The 19,777-nt window shown below is 40.1% G+C and overlaps 1 protein-coding gene and 1 non-coding gene across 3 annotated transcripts in view; one reads left to right on the top strand and one right to left on the bottom strand.

Annotated features, from left to right (window-relative positions):
- Positions 1-19,777, top strand: part of LOC126297721 (N-fatty-acyl-amino acid synthase/hydrolase PM20D1-like) — a 211,721-nt gene that overhangs the window by 55,089 nt on the left and 136,855 nt on the right. The gene's annotated exons all lie outside the window — the stretch shown is intronic.
- On the bottom strand, positions 11,252-11,326 carry Trnap-cgg (transfer RNA proline (anticodon CGG)). The gene has a single exon. It is a non-coding gene; the product is annotated as a tRNA-Pro (tRNA).

The raw sequence follows: 19,777 nt of genomic DNA, 5'->3' as shown, positions 1-19,777 counted from the left end.
TCCCTCACTCCACGATCTTGTGAAAGTGACAAAAGGGATACAGAAGTTCTGTATAGAGACAGGGAATACCTAAATTGCCTTTTAAGGTCGACGGATTCAAAGGACCCACCTTCTGTGCTGCACTGCAAGACATGAAAAATGTGGTCCATAGACTTGATAGTTCATGTATGTTTTGGCAGAAGCAGTATCAAGGCTTTTTAGAGTCTATTTGACAAGATGAACTTATGCATAACGTTGCTCTGTCATTAAATATATCAGCTTCTCCAACACCATTCCGCAATCATGAAACATTACATCCAGCAATTATATAACCGTGAGGCTTATCGATTACTAGAGAAATAATATCGCATATTACTTCCTTATAACTCGTGCACTGCAAGCTAAAGAAGATAATGGACGGGAGGATCAAGCAAGCAATATTTTAAAAAAGAGACTTAAGAGCTGTGTAAATGTGGACGAGAAGAGAAAGATCATCACATGCAAAGTTTTCGGCAACCAGGCAGCTGAGAAGTGGAGTATGTACCCCCTTACAAGAGAACAAAAGAAAATGTGACTATGATATCCACTCTGTAGGCGGGAATGAATATATTAGACGAGAGGGGCGAAAGGGTCATTTCCAAAGGCTGTGTTGTGCACGACTATCTGTCACACAAAAACAGCACAGTTGTTTCGTGATTGATTGTATATTTATCGAAATAAAGTATCGCTACTATGTCAGAACTAATGACTGAAATCACAGAAAACATAACAAATTTAATGTCAAAACACAGGAGCCCAGCAGTAGATGGTATCAGCTGTAATTTTATAAAACTTTCTGTTCGATCATCAAGATCGACTTCATGGAAGTCATGAAGAAGAAACAATGACGCGGACAAGTATACTCCAATAAAAAAAAACCTCGCAATAGTTGTACGAGGGTGTGCTGGATAGTAATGCCTCCGAATTTTCTATGTGAAAATTCTTAAGGGCTTTTCAATGAAACAAACTTTAGTAACATTTCACATCTTTAATTTTAACGTCACCCTGGCAACGGACACATTTCTCGCAACAAGAGACCAGTTTGTTGATACTGTCAGTGTAGAATGTTTGTTGATGGAGCCGCAACCTCACCTGTGGCCCCACCGTTTCATCACTGTCAACGAGGAGTGCTCGACAGTGTTTTTAAAGGTTGGAAACAGGTGAAAATCGGATGCGGTCAAATTAGGACTATGTGGAGAGTGATCAATGACAATGAACCAAAGGCGTCGTGTTGCTACAGGTGTCGCAGCCCTCGCGTGTCGTCTGGCGTTGCCATGCTGAAGAAGAGTGTGCTCTGTGTGTGGACCAACTCTTCGAATTCGTGTTTTCAGTGATCTGAGAGTCTCATAGTACCTTGCAGTGTTCGTGATGGTGCCTTTGGGCATAAATTTCGAATCCACCACGCCTTGAACAGCCCAAGCAATGCGTGTATGACTCTTCTTGCCGATAGCATGTTCTTGAACATTTTTGGCGTCGGTGATCCTTTGTGGCAGAACTGCATTTATGTTCTGTTGTTATCTCATGCACCAACATATTTACGTTACATACCGCCATAAACACACCACGTTCTAGAGGCAGAAGCTTGCAACTTGCGTCAGCGGAGTGGAAAAGTCGAGTGAGTAATATGCATGATAAGTAAGTCCTCAACAGACGTAGAGAACAGAATAAAAATTCTGAGACATTTCTTTTCAACATACCCTCGTACTTTAACTTATTGCAAATCTATTCGGTAACCAACTTACTGGGGTCAGATGCATGCTATGTAGTCGATTGTACCAAGACCGGGATACATGTTCATTTGCAGTGATGTACTGGCAACAACGACTGGCGCCAGATCCACCTGCCCAAAGGTTTTTGTTACTGGTATCGACAGTCGTCAACAACTTAAGCAGCATTTGCTAGTGGATTCTTAAAAAAACTCTAGTACCTCATTGTCGTCAGCATTTCTAGTTCTTTTATTATTACGTATCAATTTCCACACTCATCTACATCTACATCCATACTCCGCAACCCACCTGACGGTGTGTGGCGGAGGGTACCCTGAGTACCTCTATCGGTTCTCCCTTCTATTCCAGTCTCGTATTGTACGTGAAAAGAAGGATTGTCGGTATGCTACTGTGTGGGCTCTAATCTCTCCGATTTTATCCTCATGGGCTCTTCGCGAGATATACGTAGGAGGGAGCAATATACTGCTTGACTCTTCGGTGAAGGTATGTTCTCGAAACTTTAACAAAAGCCCGTACCGAGCTACTGAGCGCCTCTCCTGCAGTGTCTTCCACTGGAGTTTATCTATCATCTCTGTAACGCTTTCGCGATTACTAAATGATCCTGTAACGAAGCGCGCTGCTCTCCATTGGATCTTCTCTATCTCTTCTATCAACCCTATCTGGTACGGATCCCACACTGCCGAGCAGCATTCAAGTAGTGGGCGAACAAGCGTACTGTAACCTACTCCATTTGTTGTCGGATTGCACTTCCTTAGGATTCTTCCAATGAATCTCAGTCTGGCATCTGCTTTACCGACGATCAACTTTATATGATCATTCCTCGTCTGACTCGGAGGGGGGGAGGGGAGGGGGAGGTGTTTGGCATAGCTTTCTGTATGTAATATTATGACTCACCTATTTGTGTAGACTTGAAGCAGAAAGCTACATTCTCTCTAAATGTATCTCTTGTTCTTAGTCTTAACATAATGTAGCAATATTTCGATTAGACTTGCGCATATCACTATTACGGGAATTGCTTGGAGGTTACTGCAGCAAGTGAAAGAGGGATATACTCCTCCCCTAAAATTCAATGTCGGAATTATTCTCTCTTGAATACCGTAAAGGAAAAGATGGACAATACGCTAAATCTTTCGTATCTCGCTGTTCTACATGTAATATTATTGAGCAATATATATCTCGAATTATTAAGTCAGGTTTCTCTCGCTTCATTTTCTTGGCCTGTATGCAAGGCATACTTTGGCAGGTGTAAGATTATCACGCAGTCTTTCATAAATGCATATTTCCTACAATTACCCGGCAGAGTTTCTTGAGGACTATGTTGTCACTCTCACATTGAGGGCTACTTCACGACAGGGATGGGAAACTAGTCCAAGGATTGCATATTCATATTTCTGAACATGTAAACAGACTGAACAATAAAGTAGATAAGTCTGAGTTGGCTGACTCCATTCTTCCAGGGGCGTTAAGCTGGTGATACTGCAGATCAGTACAACTCTCATTCAACTTTCTCTGTTACCTGCTGTGTTATGGGATTGATATTTGCACGTCCTACACACTTGTCCCAGTGTGGTCACTAGCAATAATCTGTGTTTTTATTTTTATATACGGTACGGATTTTGGTTGGAAGACACTCCCAATATTAATGTTCAGTATTATGTATCTAGATACTAATATGTCATACTAAGTAAAACTGCTAAGGTTATAAACGAGGAATATGTAGCAGAATAAGGAGGATCGAATTGGGAAACTTTATATAATCTCTCTGACATGCTGAGGTTACCGACCATTCTTCGTGGTTTTTAATATAACTTTTAATGTAGTGGGATAACCGTGCCAGTTATGACGGGACTTTCTGGTGTCAACGATGTGTCATGGGAATTCCTCACCCACACCCCGACTGAAAAAAGGCAATTGCCCTATATATAAAAAGGGAGTAGTTCAGATTTTGGTGGGAAATTGAAAATTTTGCTGGGAATTCAAAAAAATAGCCCAATAGCGCTAGTGTGTAAGTAGGACAGTTGCCCCAAGTATAAACTGGCGGGAAATTCACAAGTGATACGTTGTGATACTGGTTTTCTTGGAATACTGGTTCAGTCTTGCTCTGATCAGAATATAGGATGACAATGCAAGACGGCCAACCTGGAATACTATGGGAGGAAATCTAAGACTCAGATTACTGTCGCCAGCTTAACTATGACGATAGAATCAAAGATAGCCAGCCTGGAACACTGGCCCTGGTTCTATAACGTCACAATTCTGCTCAGACCTGCTGTGCTATTGGTAACAGTGTGGAACTGTAACATACTAATCCATACTTGGCATACTTGGACAGTTTCCATTACGTCATAATTAATTTTCTGCAGTACTGGCAATGCGACATCTGGGGATAGTGGATGTATGTGCAGGTCGAAGCATGTGGCACGTTTTCTCTGGCTACATAGGTGTATGGTCACTGCTTCTCCTAACTCTAAGTTCTTTCCACATTATGTCTTTAAAACTAAATTCTCTCACTCAGAGGTGTGTGTTACTTATAAAATTCGTGCATACTTACTGTCCTAACTCCAGTTCCTCTAACTCGCTCTGAAGTTGCACCGGTGACAGTTCCAACTAAATCACCTGGAGTTGAGGGTAGCACTGGACTCTCACCCCTTGCAGTAAGTTTAATTCCACATGTGCTTTGTTTAAAACAGCTGTAGTGAGTAGTATAATAACAACCCATCTTTGTTTAAAGAAGCAAAGAAATACCATACCAGGGAGAAGTCCCGTTTCCAGAATTGCAAAGTTCGTGATCGAGTCTGGCCGTGACTGCTAGGGGCTTTGTCACTGTGCAGCACTACTGACATCAGAAGAAAGTTCCGTAGGACTCGCTGCACTAAATAAGATATGAGGGCCTCGAGTTAAAACGGTGGGAAACATAAAAAGACTTGTACTTTAACCCAAGTGACAGGTAATGTGTGACAGCAGTAAGAACGAGAGGAATGGAAGGACTAAGAAGCGCTAGAGGATTGCTCAAGCCTATTATAGTCAGTAGGATATGTGCAGGGGTGCTTACTATTGAGAAACACACGAAAGTTACTCCAGCCAATTCCACTCATTAGACGATGAGAAAGGAATACTAGGACAGCTAGTGAGAACCACCAGTTCTCTATAGCCCCCGTGTATACGAACATATATTCTGGATGGAAGTTGAACTTCAAGAGATGCACATTTGTTCTGCTGACATTGGACACTTGTGTGCAGGCTCTGCAGCTGAAAGAAAGGAAAAAAGAAAGATTTGAGTACTATACTTCTAAAATTCATTACAAAAATAAATTGCGTGTGGACTGGACTGTGGCTGTTTACTGACAATACTACAATCAACATCACACAACTGCAAACATATATAATTATATATAAGTCATGTACCATCAGTACTTGCGGGTGAAACCCATTTATACTTACCCATCAAAATTGCAGTAAATATACATGATGAAAAACAGTGTTATCTTGTGAGAGTAATGATCTACATCCTACCTGTATGACTTTAAAATCGCCCTGCGACACAACACAGGTTGCTAGCTTAGGAGGGAACATGAACATAGTAAGTCGAGTGTGCTGTCAGTGGCAAACACTTTACGGCGCACAGGAGATAGCGCTTGCACACAGTAGTCCTGACAACCAGAGCACATGGCTCGACCTCCCACTCACACATATATGACACAGCCATCCAAATTTTCCGTCATGTTCCGGAAATCTGATGGTGCATGCTTAACATCAGCCACCTCCGGGCATCATACATACAGCGAGTCATTGAATTTTTGCATTAATTTTACGGTTAAATCAACGAATAAGGGCGAAACTTATTCTGTCAAGGGCGCGAATGAACAAGAGTGATCCACCACCTTCAAGAACAAGAAGGTATTTCATAGGAAGTCATCAGTTTATTCAGAATTCCCACATAAACGATCCATATTTTGCTCGTGTTGTAATATCTCGGAACTCATCACGGAATTATTCTGTGTTGGTCCATCTCTTTTCCGTGTTGCGGTTCTGTGTTAAACAAGCTCTTGACAGGTGGAAAGGGAAGGAATACATGATGTATAAGACGTTCTCCAAAGTTGAAAAGCAGATTAGCACTAGCGGTATAGACCTTTGGTTGAGTGAATCAACTCTGATACTTCACACAGTATATTTTACATTTGTACTACAAACTCGCAGAACACGTGTGTTTCTGACGTATAGTAGTACTATCCGTTGAATTATCACGTTAAGATATTCGCATTCCTACCATAGACCTGAAATAAGCACAGCTTGAAAGCTGAATGTTCCATAGACATTTCTGATGAGCAGTGCAGTGTTTGAATTGCACGCCTTTTTTTTTTCGACTTCATTGTGAATCAGACATATGTACACAAGGTGGAAGTGCAGAACACACACAATGTGAAAACAATTAAACAGACATCCAGATAGCAAGTTCCACACGCTAGAATTAAAAACTTTAAGAGGGTGAAATCGATATCTTGGACGCCAAATACATTGATTCTGTCTGACACAACTCATTTTATAGGTTACTGAATATGTTAACAGCAACAGCTTACGAAATTCATATCCGATTACAGTTCGAAAATTGTGCTATGTTTACATCGTCAGCAGTGGTAAACATATGAAATGAGATGACATCTTAAGAGTTTGAGTTCCCTTCTTATCCTTAACTTCTCAACTAGAAACACAGTCACTAGGCGATTCCATCCCATGTATTTAACACCGACCAGAAGTCAGGAACTCTGTGTTCCAACAAATACTTGCGACCATAAACAGACACCATACCTCTCATTACTGATGAATTGTAAACATAAGTGGAAGGTAAAATACGCTATAATGATTCATACAGACATGTAGCTTGCTTTGCCTTAATTTATTATAGTTCCATACCTTGCATCTGTAGTAGTAGATTCAATTGATTGAAACAGTAGACCCCATGACGAATTCATATTGCAGTGAGTTCCCAACTCTCTCTCTCTCTCTCTCTCTCTCTCTCTCTCTCTCTCTCTCTCTCTCTCTCTCTCTCTGTCATCATCATCATCGTCAAGTTTGCAACTTTCGTGTCCCTATAGCTACTCAAGAATACCATCGAAATCTAAGTGTGTTTTGACATAATTTCACCACAGACTGAGTTTCTCCATAGCAATCCATACTGTACTGTAGAGACCACAGAGGTCTGTGACACTTGGATGCTTTAAATATACACACTGTGTCTGGTCTTGGGGTGTTAACTTAATTGTATCACCCCCAGACATGTCGACGACATTGTTGCTGCCAGATATATTGATGTCTTGAGGAAATGGATTGTTCTCAGTTGTCACACAATCCTCAATGTATTTCAGCTTTCTGCACAGTTGACCCAACTCCATAACACTGAAATGCACTGCTGGACATTATCATTTCCACTTTAATTTTGAAGCCCATATCAGCTACTAAACCAACATTAACACACCTTGATCCATTGGTACTCCGTTGATAAGTAGTGTTGAACAACAGCACTCTGTAATGATTCAACTCAGCCTCAACGGGTGGTGCAGATGTTGGATATACTGGAAACTCGGAGACTGGAAGCAATTCTCCGTGCTGCTCTGATATATAAGTCGTTGCATCAGGGAGTTTTTGTGCATGCTGACTCGGTGGTGCCAGTAATGTATATAATGGAAACTTGAAGTCTCGAAACTATTCTCCATGCTGACTTGATTTCCAATGCAGCATGTGGAAAGTTGCTTCAGGCAGCTTGTCTGCCTGGTGACTTGATTTCTGCTGTTTGAATCTGCTTGATTTCCACTGTGAAATGTTGGGAGCAGCATCAGGAAGTGTCTGCATGCGGGCTTCATATATGCTACTGCTGCTCAAATGTGTCAGACACTGCATCGTCTACATACTGGAGCTATTGAACTGAGGGAGAAGTGAAAGAAAACCATGCAAAACGCATACATACACATAATAAATAATAAACATTGAGAGAAATGATTAGTTTCATACTTACAAGTGAGTGTGCGAGGAAGTTTTTTCTGTCTGGAGGTGGTAGATCTTTGATGCCACATGATGATGATGATGATGATGATGATGATGATGATGATGATGATGATGATGATGATGATGACCAAGCTACAGATGCTAAGTATGGTACTATACCAACTTACCAAAAGCTAACCACATGTCTGTATGAACTGTTATAGCACGTTCTCCTGTACAGAACCCTTTACAATTAATCATAAATGAAAGGTGTGATGTGTGGTGTATGGTGTTAAAGATTTTGATGCTGACTTGCTCCAATAAGTTATTGATAGGTAACTTCAAGCGTTCAGCTGTGGTGAGCCTGTGGGACTAATATTGTATGATACAGATCACTATGGAGAGTACTTTGTTTAAAACAACTGCTGTGAGTAGGATAGTAACAATCCACCTTTGTTTAAAGAATCAGAGATACCACCCAGGGAGAGGTCCTCTTTCCAGAATTGCAAAGTTAGTGATCGAGGAGCTCGCCCATTGCTGCTAAGAGCTGTATCACCATGCACCACTGCTGACATCAGAAGAAAGGGCTGTAGGATTCGCCACACCACTTAAGACATTAGAGCTACGCGTTAAAACGATAGGAAACATAAAAAGACTTGTACTTCAACTCAAGTGACAGTTGAGAGGTAACAACAGTGGAAAGGAGAGGAATGGAAGGATTGAGAAGCACCAGAGAGTTGCTCCAATCAATTCTTCTCCATAGGAAATGTGCCTGGATGGTTACTGTTGAGAGACACAGGAAAGATTCTCCAGCCAAGTCTACTCAGTAGGCAATGAGAAAGGAATGCTAGGACAACTAGTGAGAAGCGTCACGGAGATGTTTTAGCAAGCTCAAGTGGCAGACTCTGCAAGGGAGGCGCTCTGCATCGCGGTGTAGCTTGCTCGCCAGGTTCCGATAGGGTGCGTTTCTGGATGAGGTATCGAATATATTGCTTCCCCCTACTTATACCTCCCGAGGAGATCACGAATGTAAAATTAGAGAGATTCGAGCGCTCACGGAGGCTTTCAGACAGTCGTTCTTCCCGCGAACCATACGCGACTAAAACAGAAAAGGGAGGTAATGACAGTGGCACGTAAAGTGCCCTCCGCCACACACCGTTGGGTGGCTTGCGGAGTATAAATGTAGATGTAGAAGCACCAGTTCTCTATAGCCACCACATATACATACATATATTAAGGATGGAAGTTGAACTTCAAGAGATGCACATTCGTCCTGCTGACATTAATCACTTTTGTGCAGAATCTGAAGCTAGAAGAAGGAAAATGGTTCAAATGGTTCTGAGCACTGTGGGACTTTGCATCTGTTGTCATCAGTCCCCTAGAACTTAGAAATACTTAAACCAAACTAACCTAAGGACAGCACACACATCCGTGCCCGAGGCAGGATTCGAACCTGCGACCGTAGCGGTCACGCGGTTCCAGACTGAAGCGCCTAGAACCGCAAGGCCACACCGGCCGGCGAAGAAGGAAAGAAAATTCAGTACTGTGATCATAAAATTCACCACAAAAATATATTGTGTGTGGAATGGGCTGTGACTATTTACCGCTAATAACGTAACCAACACCACACAGCTGTTAAACATGTGAAATTATATAAAGAAGTCATGTAGCATCAATATTTGAGAGTGGAACACACTTATACTTATTGACAACCTGAATTTTACACATTAAAAACGCGGTAAATATAGATGAAGAAAAACAGTGACATCTTATGAGAGTCATGGTCTACAAGATACTCGTACATCACATTTCAAGACAAAAAACTGATCTACCATCAGAAGGCAGTGCCAACTGGTAGTAGATGACAGTAACATTGCCCAAAGACACAGCACAGATTGCTAGCGCTATCAGACGGAGGGAATATGAATAAAATAACTCAAGTGTGCTGTCAGCAGTGAAAGCGGCAGCACTGTGTAAATACGTTATGAATCATACTCTTCGGTGCACAGGCGATCGTGCCGGCACACAGTAGTGCTGACAACCAGTATACACGGCTTGGCCACCCATCCACATCTACGTGACACAGAAACCTGAATTTGCTGTCATGTCATGGAACTTTGATGGTGCATACTTAAGATCAGCCACTTCCAGGATTTCTAAGTGCTTTATGAACAAAGTGGTATTTGTGCAGAACTCACCAATTCATTGACAACTCCCACATAAACATTCCATCGTCTGCTCATGTTGTCATATTTCGGAATTCAATACTGAATTTTTCTGTGATAGTTGACCTCTTCAGTGTTGTGATTCAGTATTAAATGTATTAAAGAAGCTCTTGATAGGTTGAAAGGGAGGGGAATCATGTCGTTATTCTGTCTTCAGAAAGAGCATAAGACGTTCTCCAAAACTGAACAGGTGACTAGCACTAGCGACATGGACCTTTAGTTGTATGAATCAACTCAATGATACTTCACACGGTACATTTTACATTTCTGCTATGAACTCGCAGAATTGGTGTATTTGTGACATACAGGATGTTTGCGTAAGAGAGCGCAAAAATGTAGCAGGGCATTAAGAATACTCCACTGAACAATTTGAGATAGGGAACCAGGGGTCGGAAAAACCAGCTTTAGGAGATATGGAAGTAAACTTGTCTGCTGCTTTGTCTAGCATTACTGTTTTTCAGCTTATTTATAACTAACATGCGTGTAGGTTTACACATACTGTGCTGTTCATTTACATTTAGATTTCTTTTCTTGCTGCAAGGAAAGGAGGAAGACGCGTCTGATTACAAGGAAGTCATAATACAGGTTATGTTTACTTTACTTGTCCATAAGATGCCTCTGTTGTATCTTATTTACGTTGTCCCATAGCAGAACGTGCTATGAATTAACGACAGACCCATTAATTACTCAGTGCTATTCAGAGAGTGTGTAAGCTTAGGGACCGATGACCCCAGCAGTTTGGTTCCACTCTCTCTCTCTCTCTCTCTCTCTCTCTCTCTCTCTCTCTCTCTCTCTCTCTCTCTGATGTATGTATGTAAATGATGGAGTAAGGTACAAAGAACTGTGAATATGTCATCGCCATCTGGCGGAATTCCCTGGAAGTACAGGTCTACACAGCGCGACGTAGCCCCGTCTAACTTGATTTTGCCGGGAAGTCACAACAAACATTTTTTTAATGTGAAATAGTTATGAAGTTGAAACTTCCTGGCAGATTAAAACTGTGTGCCCGACCGAGACTCGAACTCGGGACCTTTGCCTTTCGCGGGCAAGTGCTCTACCAACTGAGCTACCGAAGCACGACTCACGTCCGGTACTCACAGCTTTACTTCTGCCAGTATCCGTCTCCTACCTTCCAAACTTTACAGAAGCTCTTCTGCGAAACTTGCAGAACTAGCACTCCTGAAAGAAAGGATACTGCGGAGACATGGCTTAGCCACAGCCTGGGGGATGTTTCCAGAATGAGATTTTCACTCTGCAGCGGAGTGTGCGCTGATATGAAACTTCCTGGCAGATTAAAACTGTGTGCCCGACCGAGACTCGAACTCGGGACCTTTGCCTTCCGCGGGCAAGTGCTCTACCAACTGAGCTACCGAAGCACGACTCACGTCCGGTACTCACAGCTACTGAGTTATGAAGTTATTAACGTATGACTGAAAAGAACAGTTCATTTCATCATACTTCTTTCTAAACGTTGGCTGGAATGGTTCTGCACTTAGTGAGACGTGAATATTGTTGTAATTGGTCGGACTTTACGCTAAACTAAATAGGGTATTTATTAATTTTCAAAAAATGATAGTGTGTACTACTTAGCCCCGAAAACCTGGCCCCTTGCCGCAGGGAACAGTCAGGTCAGGACTTGGGGCAGCTTCACAGTCATATAGGTAATGGGAAGTGGGCTACTGTCAGTGCCGGCAACTCATTTTCAAAAAGACAGCAAATATTACTCGTAATAATAATTATTCCGATGGTAGCTTGAAAAAAAAACTCTTTTCATTAAGTCAAATAATTCAGAATGCAGCTATGATAACATGCTGTCTCCCTAGTTTGGTGTCAATACACTGAAATTTTAATACGTAATTTGTGCTACGGAAGATGGTATGAGTCACAGCGGGCTGTCAAATGAATACACTTAATAAACGCTCATCTTTTCCTCCCAGGAGTGTTTGACCAAGCAGCCGAATTCTGTGCATGTTGCAGAAGGCTTCATAGATTTCTACAAAGGATAGTATAAATTATTTAATTCAGAATTATTCTTCACGCCTCACTGTGTATCACAGACTTACTAAATGGCGTTTCAGGAGTCGCGGCGAGAATTTCGATCATGTTCACTCACACACCGGAAATCAGAACGAAATAATACGTACTGGAATAATACGGCGCTACACATTGTTAGACTGCACATGTTGGTAGCGTTACGGTTTACATTCTGTAATTAGTCATTAATCGTCGGAGGCAGTGATCAGGTTTTCGCGGCTGAATAATGGTGATTGAAACGAGTGTCGTGATTGTCACAATATTTGAATCGTGAATTTTCAAAACGACTTAAGTCCCTAGAGCTACATTTTCAGAAACAAGAAAAAACTGTCTATTATTTTACTGATGCGAATATTGCACTAAATTATTGCAATATATGATACATACTCTGAACTACACAAGACTGTCATTTTCAAAGCATGAGCCTGTACTTCCTTCATGCTCAAATTTTGGTTTACAAAAGAAGGACTTAAGTCGTTTTTCAAATTAACTTCAGTTTTGCTTCTTACGAAGTAAAGTCACATATAAACACATAATAATGTATTTTCTTTATTGAGAACACATTCAGAATACATAGAACCGTAAATCACCCAGAAAAATAAACATACAGGACAAAATTTCCAAAACGAAATTGCAAATTTACTCATTTGTTTTTGTTTCACAAGCTGAAATTTTCTCAGAAAATACTTTGGATTCATTATAGTCGGGAATGTGCTTGAGCATTCTGCGTATATCTTTAATTTTATTTTAATTGACTGGACACACACCATTTGGATAAGCGTGTCTGTGTCATAGTTCTGGGACGTGTGGGAACGTTGGCCCAAGGATGAAAGAATGTAAAATCATTCCTCCTCTGAATAGTTTTGACAAAACTATTCCGATCTGTTCTGCAGACAAGCAGAATTCCATAAAAGTTGAAACAGTGAAAGATACCTTTTTATCTCTAGGAACGTCCTTAACAGACGTCTATGGAATTGACATTTGTTTTGTAATAATGTGACCACCAGTTGTTGTAATCATGAACATCATCACTTTCTGTAAAATTTCCTTTGGCGCCAGAGCTGAGTATGTGCCCACACACGTCCTTCATTGTGTAAAGTCTGTCCACACGCTACAGTCTTCTTTTTTTACTACTGCGAAGTATCTATCATTTGGCAGAAAGGAGCGTACTCTGATAGGAAAAAGAAGACTGATGTTAAAAAAACGCCTCTGAGCACTTATAGCCATTAAAAACTCATTCTGACCTGGACAGCTGTCACAAAACAACCAGAGTTCTTTAACACCATATGAGACACATGTATTGAAATAATGGAGGAGAAAACTGCATATTTCATTTGGACTTTTCTTAGCTTGCCTCTCGTGGTAAATGTAGGATACTGAATTAGTTTTCATGTTATGCACAGAGGAAACAGGAATTTTCAGTTGACGATAGTAATACATGTCCTGAACTGGTATCTTAGCTAAGCACACATTTTGCATGTAGTCAATTGTTAAAGCAAGAAAATCCTCTCTCTCAGTGCATAACTTGGTTGCATCTTTCAGCGTTTTGTTCAACTTTTTGCTGAGACGTTTGTAAAATAGGAATTCTACTGCGGATACACGTTTAGCACAATCATTAAGTACACCGCCTTTCACTTTAACATTCAGTTCTTCACACGTAATGCATGTTCCTACACTGGGTTTACCAAATCTCAAACGGAAATTGTTATTGAAATATCTGTGATAATAGTGGTAAGACATTACTATCAGGATATTTAATAAGAAACATTTCATGCATAGTTTTCACAGTTAGTTCACTGTTTAAGTAGAAAAAAATCTGTGTTTCCATAGTGGGTTTGTTTAGTTATAAATGACACAATGAGCATGAATAGAAGCAAGTATATCAGCCTCTTTTGCGTTCCATGGTTTGTGTTTTCCACGTTGGTATTTAGGAGACTTGCTTCGAAGCAGCAACTTACACAATGTCTTCATCTTGGATTCGGTAACACAATAAACACTGGGGAAGGCTTCCTTACACATCTCTATCTGCTTGTCTGAATCTTTAACTTAATACTTGAACATAGCTGCCCTAGTACCACGCTCGACTTTCCTTCTTCTTCGTTTTTTTTAAGGCAATGCTTTCAGTTTGTCCCTGTAAGAACACGTCTTGTTCGCTCTTAGTGTCTTCGGGAGGACGACGGTTCAATCCCGTCTCCAGCCATCCTGATTTAGGTTTTCCGTGATTTCCCTAAATCGTTTCAGGCAAATGCCGGGATGGTTCCTTTGAAAGGGCACGGCCGATTTGCTTCCCAATCCTTCCCTAACACGAGCTTGCGCTCCGTCTGTAATGACCTCGTTGTCGACGGGACGTTAAACACTAACCACCACCACCACCACCACCACCACCACCACCACCGCTCTTAGTGTCAAAATCTTTCACGTAATTGCCTGCTTCTAAAAATGCATTTTCGGAAACCAAGTTGAGACATTTCCTGCATCTGAATTATATGACAATTTTTTATAAACAAGAGTCTGCATTACTAGTAATTATGTCTCAGTAAGTTCAGTGATGTGTACAAGAATATTGTGTACAACAACATTGTGAAACAAAATTAAATCCAAATTGCTTTCCTGCAAGCAGGTCCTGTTCGTCTAGCTGAAACTCAACTTCCTCACATGATTTACGTGCTCCAAACCTTTAACATTAGCACGTTTTATTGTAGCTCTCTTGTATTCTGTAGCCCATTTAATTCCTTTCCTCATCCCATTATTTTCTTCATTTTCAACAACACCAGTACATAAAGAACTGCTGTTAGACGCCATTTTCGTTTTACACTAACGTATCGCAGGTCTACCAAACAAACAGAAGTAATACAGACGTTTTATCAACTTAAAGCTATACATGAATCTGTTAACAATTATCATTACCTGACAAGCAAAACAACCCAAGTCCTGGACTAAGGCTGTTTTGCCATTAAACACGAATGTTCTATTACTGGAAAGAATGTACAGAAGTTTGGGACTAAAGTCTCTTTGGTATTAAGCGATGCGTATTGGAACATTATTGTGCCCGCAACTCAGAACCATGAAAATGTGGACTTCAGTCGTTTTGAAAATTCACGATTGGTTAAAATTTTTATTCTTTATCTCATTTTTTTTCTAGTTACATCTCCTGATGGGTTTTTTCCTTGATTTGTTGTAGATGTAGTATTGTGGTCGCGAAATAGAGCTGTGTCCTCACAATAATTTGCTAGATTATTAGAACATGTCAGAAGAGAGGGAAATAATTAAATGAAAGCTTTATGGTACAGAAAATCGTGAAAGAACAAGTGAAGAAAAAAGTTTTTGAAGAAATTAAAAAACACATGAATATTCATAAATTCCTTAAAGGAAATTTTAAGGCAAGTACTTCAGACATTGAGTTAGAAGCCCAATATTTCTTTATATTGTGAACAATTAGGCACTGGTGCTTCAGTCTGGAACCGCGCGACCGCTACGGGCTGTGTCCTTAGGTTAGTTAGGTTTAAGTAGTTCTAAGTTGTAGGGAACTGATGACCTCAGATGTATGTTCCATAGTGCTCCTAGCCATTCGAACCAATTAGGCACTAAACATATACAGTCATCTATTCAAGGTGATCAAATTAACCAGCCTAGTAAATCCTTGCATGAACGCTCTGAGATATCTCCAAGTTAAAATCAGTATGTGACTTCTGTCGTTAATGAAAGTATCAGCGTACCTGGAATAAAAGGTTTCTAACGTAGGTACTTGGCCGAAAGTACTTAATGCGAGATATATATATTACGTTTTACCGTGCGTATCCTCACAAGTATATCTAAGCAGTTTTCCAAAATATGAAAATGGGCGTTATTTCTCTTTAGCACATTACACAAGAAAACTATCAGACGACGTTGGTTAATGTATTCAGTATTAAACGACAGTATCTTTTGATTTTGTTGTCGATTGCTTGACGCAAAGTCAACCGCTAATCTGACAACAACTGAGGTTTTCAAAAACTGGAAACATTTTAGTGAAGCTTTGAAAATGTTTGAAAATAGTCCTAACCTCAAAAAAGCATTTACTCAATGGACTGAAGCTGAAATCGCGTTTAAAGCTGTATTAACTATGACACTTATTTAAAGAACTAGGGATCTTCACTGTAGCCTACCAATATATATATATATATATATATATATATATATATATATATATATATATATATATATATATATATATATATACTTATGAAATTTGTAATTAACAATCCGAACGAATTCAAAAGTAATAGCAGTGTACATTCTACAACACTAGGAGAAAGGAAGATCGTCACTACTCAAGGTTAAATCTAACTTTGGCTCAGATGGGGTAAATTGTGCTGCCACAAAAGTCTTTGGTCACTTACCTAATAGCACCAAAAGTCTGACAGATAGCCATATAGCATTTAAAAGGAAATTAAAAGAATTTCTTAATGGCAACTCCTCCTACTCATTAGATGAATTTTTGGATATAGTAAGTGGGTAATTTCCCCAACCCCCACACAACAATATTGTCATGTGATATTTTGTGTAATGTAATAACTTGTATATACACCTTTTATTAAACTGACACGTTCCACATCATTACAAAGTGTCGTATTCATGATCTGTGCCACAAGTACTAATATAATCTAACAAAGGAGAATAAAAGCTAATTTCTAAAGAAAGTTTACGATGGAACAATGTGCTTCAATGATTGATGCACATAACATTGTGTTTTGCTGAAAATAATGTGACATTCAGAGGGTTACCAGATAAATTATTTTTTCCAAACAATGGAAAATTCCTAGGCCTTGTACAATTATTGGCAAAGTTTGGTACTATCATGGAAGAGCATGTCAGATTGGCAGTGAATGGTGATTTGGCTGAGCATTACTGCGGCAGAAATATACAAAATGAATTAATAGAACTGACTGTATCAAAAGTTATGTCTAAAATAATACCCCGCATAAAGGATTCTAAGTATTAAGCGATCATAGAGCAACTTTCAATTACTTTACGATGCGCCTACGTAACAGAGGACGGCGTACGTGTAAAAGTATATTTTATTTCATTTTTGGAAACAGATGGTACAATAGGTGCGGGTATCACAGAAATCATTTTAAGAATTGGGTGAACTAGGCCACAACATTAATTACGGCAGAGAACGGGGTTGCGATAACTGCGCGAACATGAAGAGGAAAAATAAATGCGTACAGAACAGAATTACGACGTTAAATCCGCTACCTTTTTTTGTACCATGTGGATGCCACAGTTATAATTTCGGGTTACATGATGCGGCAAAATCATCAGTAAAATTAGTGACCTGTTTGAAATGTTGCAAAATTTTGACCGACCATTTCAAAATATACACCCTGAAAGATTTAAGTGAAACACGCTGGGAAGCTCGAGTTGAAAGTGTCAAAGCGCATCGTTGTCGATTATGTGAAATACACGACGCTTTGGTTTCCTTGGCCGATGTTACCAAACAAAGCGATGTTGCGATGTCACATGAAGAGACAACACAAGGAGGACTTCAGATTCATTGTTTCTCTCGCGACATTGTATGATGTTCCGTTTCAAAATTAACGTTGTGAGCAAAGCAAGTCAGTCACCTACAATCACCTTCGTCCAGTTTAACGAAATCGTTGATAAATGTTGCTCTTATTTGTAAACATATAGACAAACAGTTTTCGAAGAAACTATTGTAACAGCAACTGAATTAGCGTCGGAGCTCGATACACAGCCATTATTTAAACCACAAAATACGTGGCTAAGAAGTGTTAAATGCAGAGTGGGTTAAGTGGCTGTTGATGATCAAATGATTGACCCTCCCAAAAAGTAGAAGTAGAGTTCTTTAATGCCCTTCTGAACACTGTGCTCATATCTATGAAATAAACATTTGAACAGATATAAGTTTTTGCGACATAGTTTCTTGTTTAACATCAATAAAATCAAAATGAAGAAGAACTAATACAAAATTGATCTAAGTTATAAGAAAAGTTAACAGTCCACACGAAATCAGATGCTGATGGCGATTTGTTGTACAACGAAATATTAGGTCTGCAACATTATCTCGAAGACAGCCAGGCAACGCCTCTGAAGCCTTAAACTTTATCAAAAAGCATAATCTTTAAGAGTTATATCCCAACACCTGGCTAAAGTTGCGTAATCTGTTAACAATACCAGTGACTGTTGCAAGTGGCCAACGCAATGGTTGCAAACTGAAATTGATAAAAACGTATTTGGCAGTGCCTCAAACAAGACTGACCAGTTTCGCCTCGCTGTCCACTGAAAATGAAGTTGCAGAAAACCCAAATTTTGCTAATCTTATCAGAGAGTAGCTGGCAAAAAAACTATAAAAATTACAGTATTAGCCGTTTGTTTATATTTGTTTTTCATTAAATGTTTTGTGTTCCGACGACTGACAGACAATGTAGGCTCATTGCTTAGTTATATTAAATTAAATAAAAGTTTTGTTACCCAATCCAATATTAGTTTCCTTTTCATTATGCATAGTCTTACATGGTAAAGGGCGCCAAATGAGAGACTCACCCTGGGCGCCTGGATAGTTTCGGCCGGCCCTATGCACAGTGATGCTATTCCTATCATCGGTGTGGGTAGCCATCTCGTGTGACTTTAGGTCATGGGTAGTAGTGATTGAGGGAACACTGGCGGCACAATGGTACGTCATGAAAATCCTCCGTGCCCATGTGTTACTTCAAGTGCAACAGTATCATTTTGCAACAGAGCATGTCCCCACACGACAAGTATCTCTATAAACTGTCTGCATGATACTGAGGTACTCCTGTGACCAGCAAGATCACCAAACTGTCACCAATGGAGCATTTTTGAGCCCAGCTCGGATGTCAGCTCCATCCCATTGCCAGTATCCGTGACATCAAAGACCAGTTACAACATTCGTGGACTAGCTTTCCTCAGGAGAAGATACAACGGTTTTATGAGACTATTCTCGACTGAATTAGTTCATGCATCCGGGCCAGAGGAGGGTGCAACATTGTACTGATAAGTGGGCTTATGCTGCCAAGTTCTTCATACATTTGACTCGATTCAGTAATCACTGAAATAACATATTATAGCCTTTCAACCCGTGAAATTTAATTTCCAGTTCTCCCCCCTTCTGGGCGTTTCACTTTTTTGTCTGACAGTGTATTTTGGAATTCGTCACAATCCTTCTGGAACTTTATTAATGTCATGTCTATTTGGTATTCCAAAATGTATTGCAGTTTGTTTGTCAGAAATTTGTAGAATTCGTTTCAAGTTGCGGACAGCATACACTAGCTTGTACCTATATACGTTAATTGTGCCTCCCGACGGTACAACGTGATGATTATATATTTCAATTTATGATTTGGTGTCATTGATGATTTATCTTTGGGCACACTGTTGCAAGATAGCCACATACTTTTAAACTGTAATAATTAAAAAAGACCTTCTCCAAGACCACGACCATGGCTGTCAGAATACACATCTGCTTCAGCGATTTTGAGAGAGGCTTCCAAGGCATAATTTTTTTCTTCATTTCTTTCTCTGGGTAATGTGCTTACAGTTTAAAGTAAGTACTTCAAATCTTTTTTACGATGGCACCTGGCAATATTTGATCTCTATTTTTGGTGACAAAAGTTTTTAAGCTCACACAGTCTACGTCTACACTGTTGGGAAGGAAATGCAACAAGCGTAAGGACTGTGCTCAGTGCCAGCAGGAGATAATATTGTGGTAGTGAGGGGTTATAGTGTTAGTGATCGGTCCTCGGCGATCAAGTGCTGCTAGTAGGCTTGTCA

This window comes from Schistocerca gregaria, chromosome X (genome assembly GCF_023897955.1).
Source record: "Schistocerca gregaria isolate iqSchGreg1 chromosome X, iqSchGreg1.2, whole genome shotgun sequence".
In the NCBI taxonomy this organism is placed as follows: domain Eukaryota; kingdom Metazoa; phylum Arthropoda; class Insecta; order Orthoptera; family Acrididae; genus Schistocerca; species Schistocerca gregaria.
The sequence above is the reverse complement of the archived record's forward strand: the minus strand, read 5'-3'. Positions and strand labels throughout refer to the sequence as shown.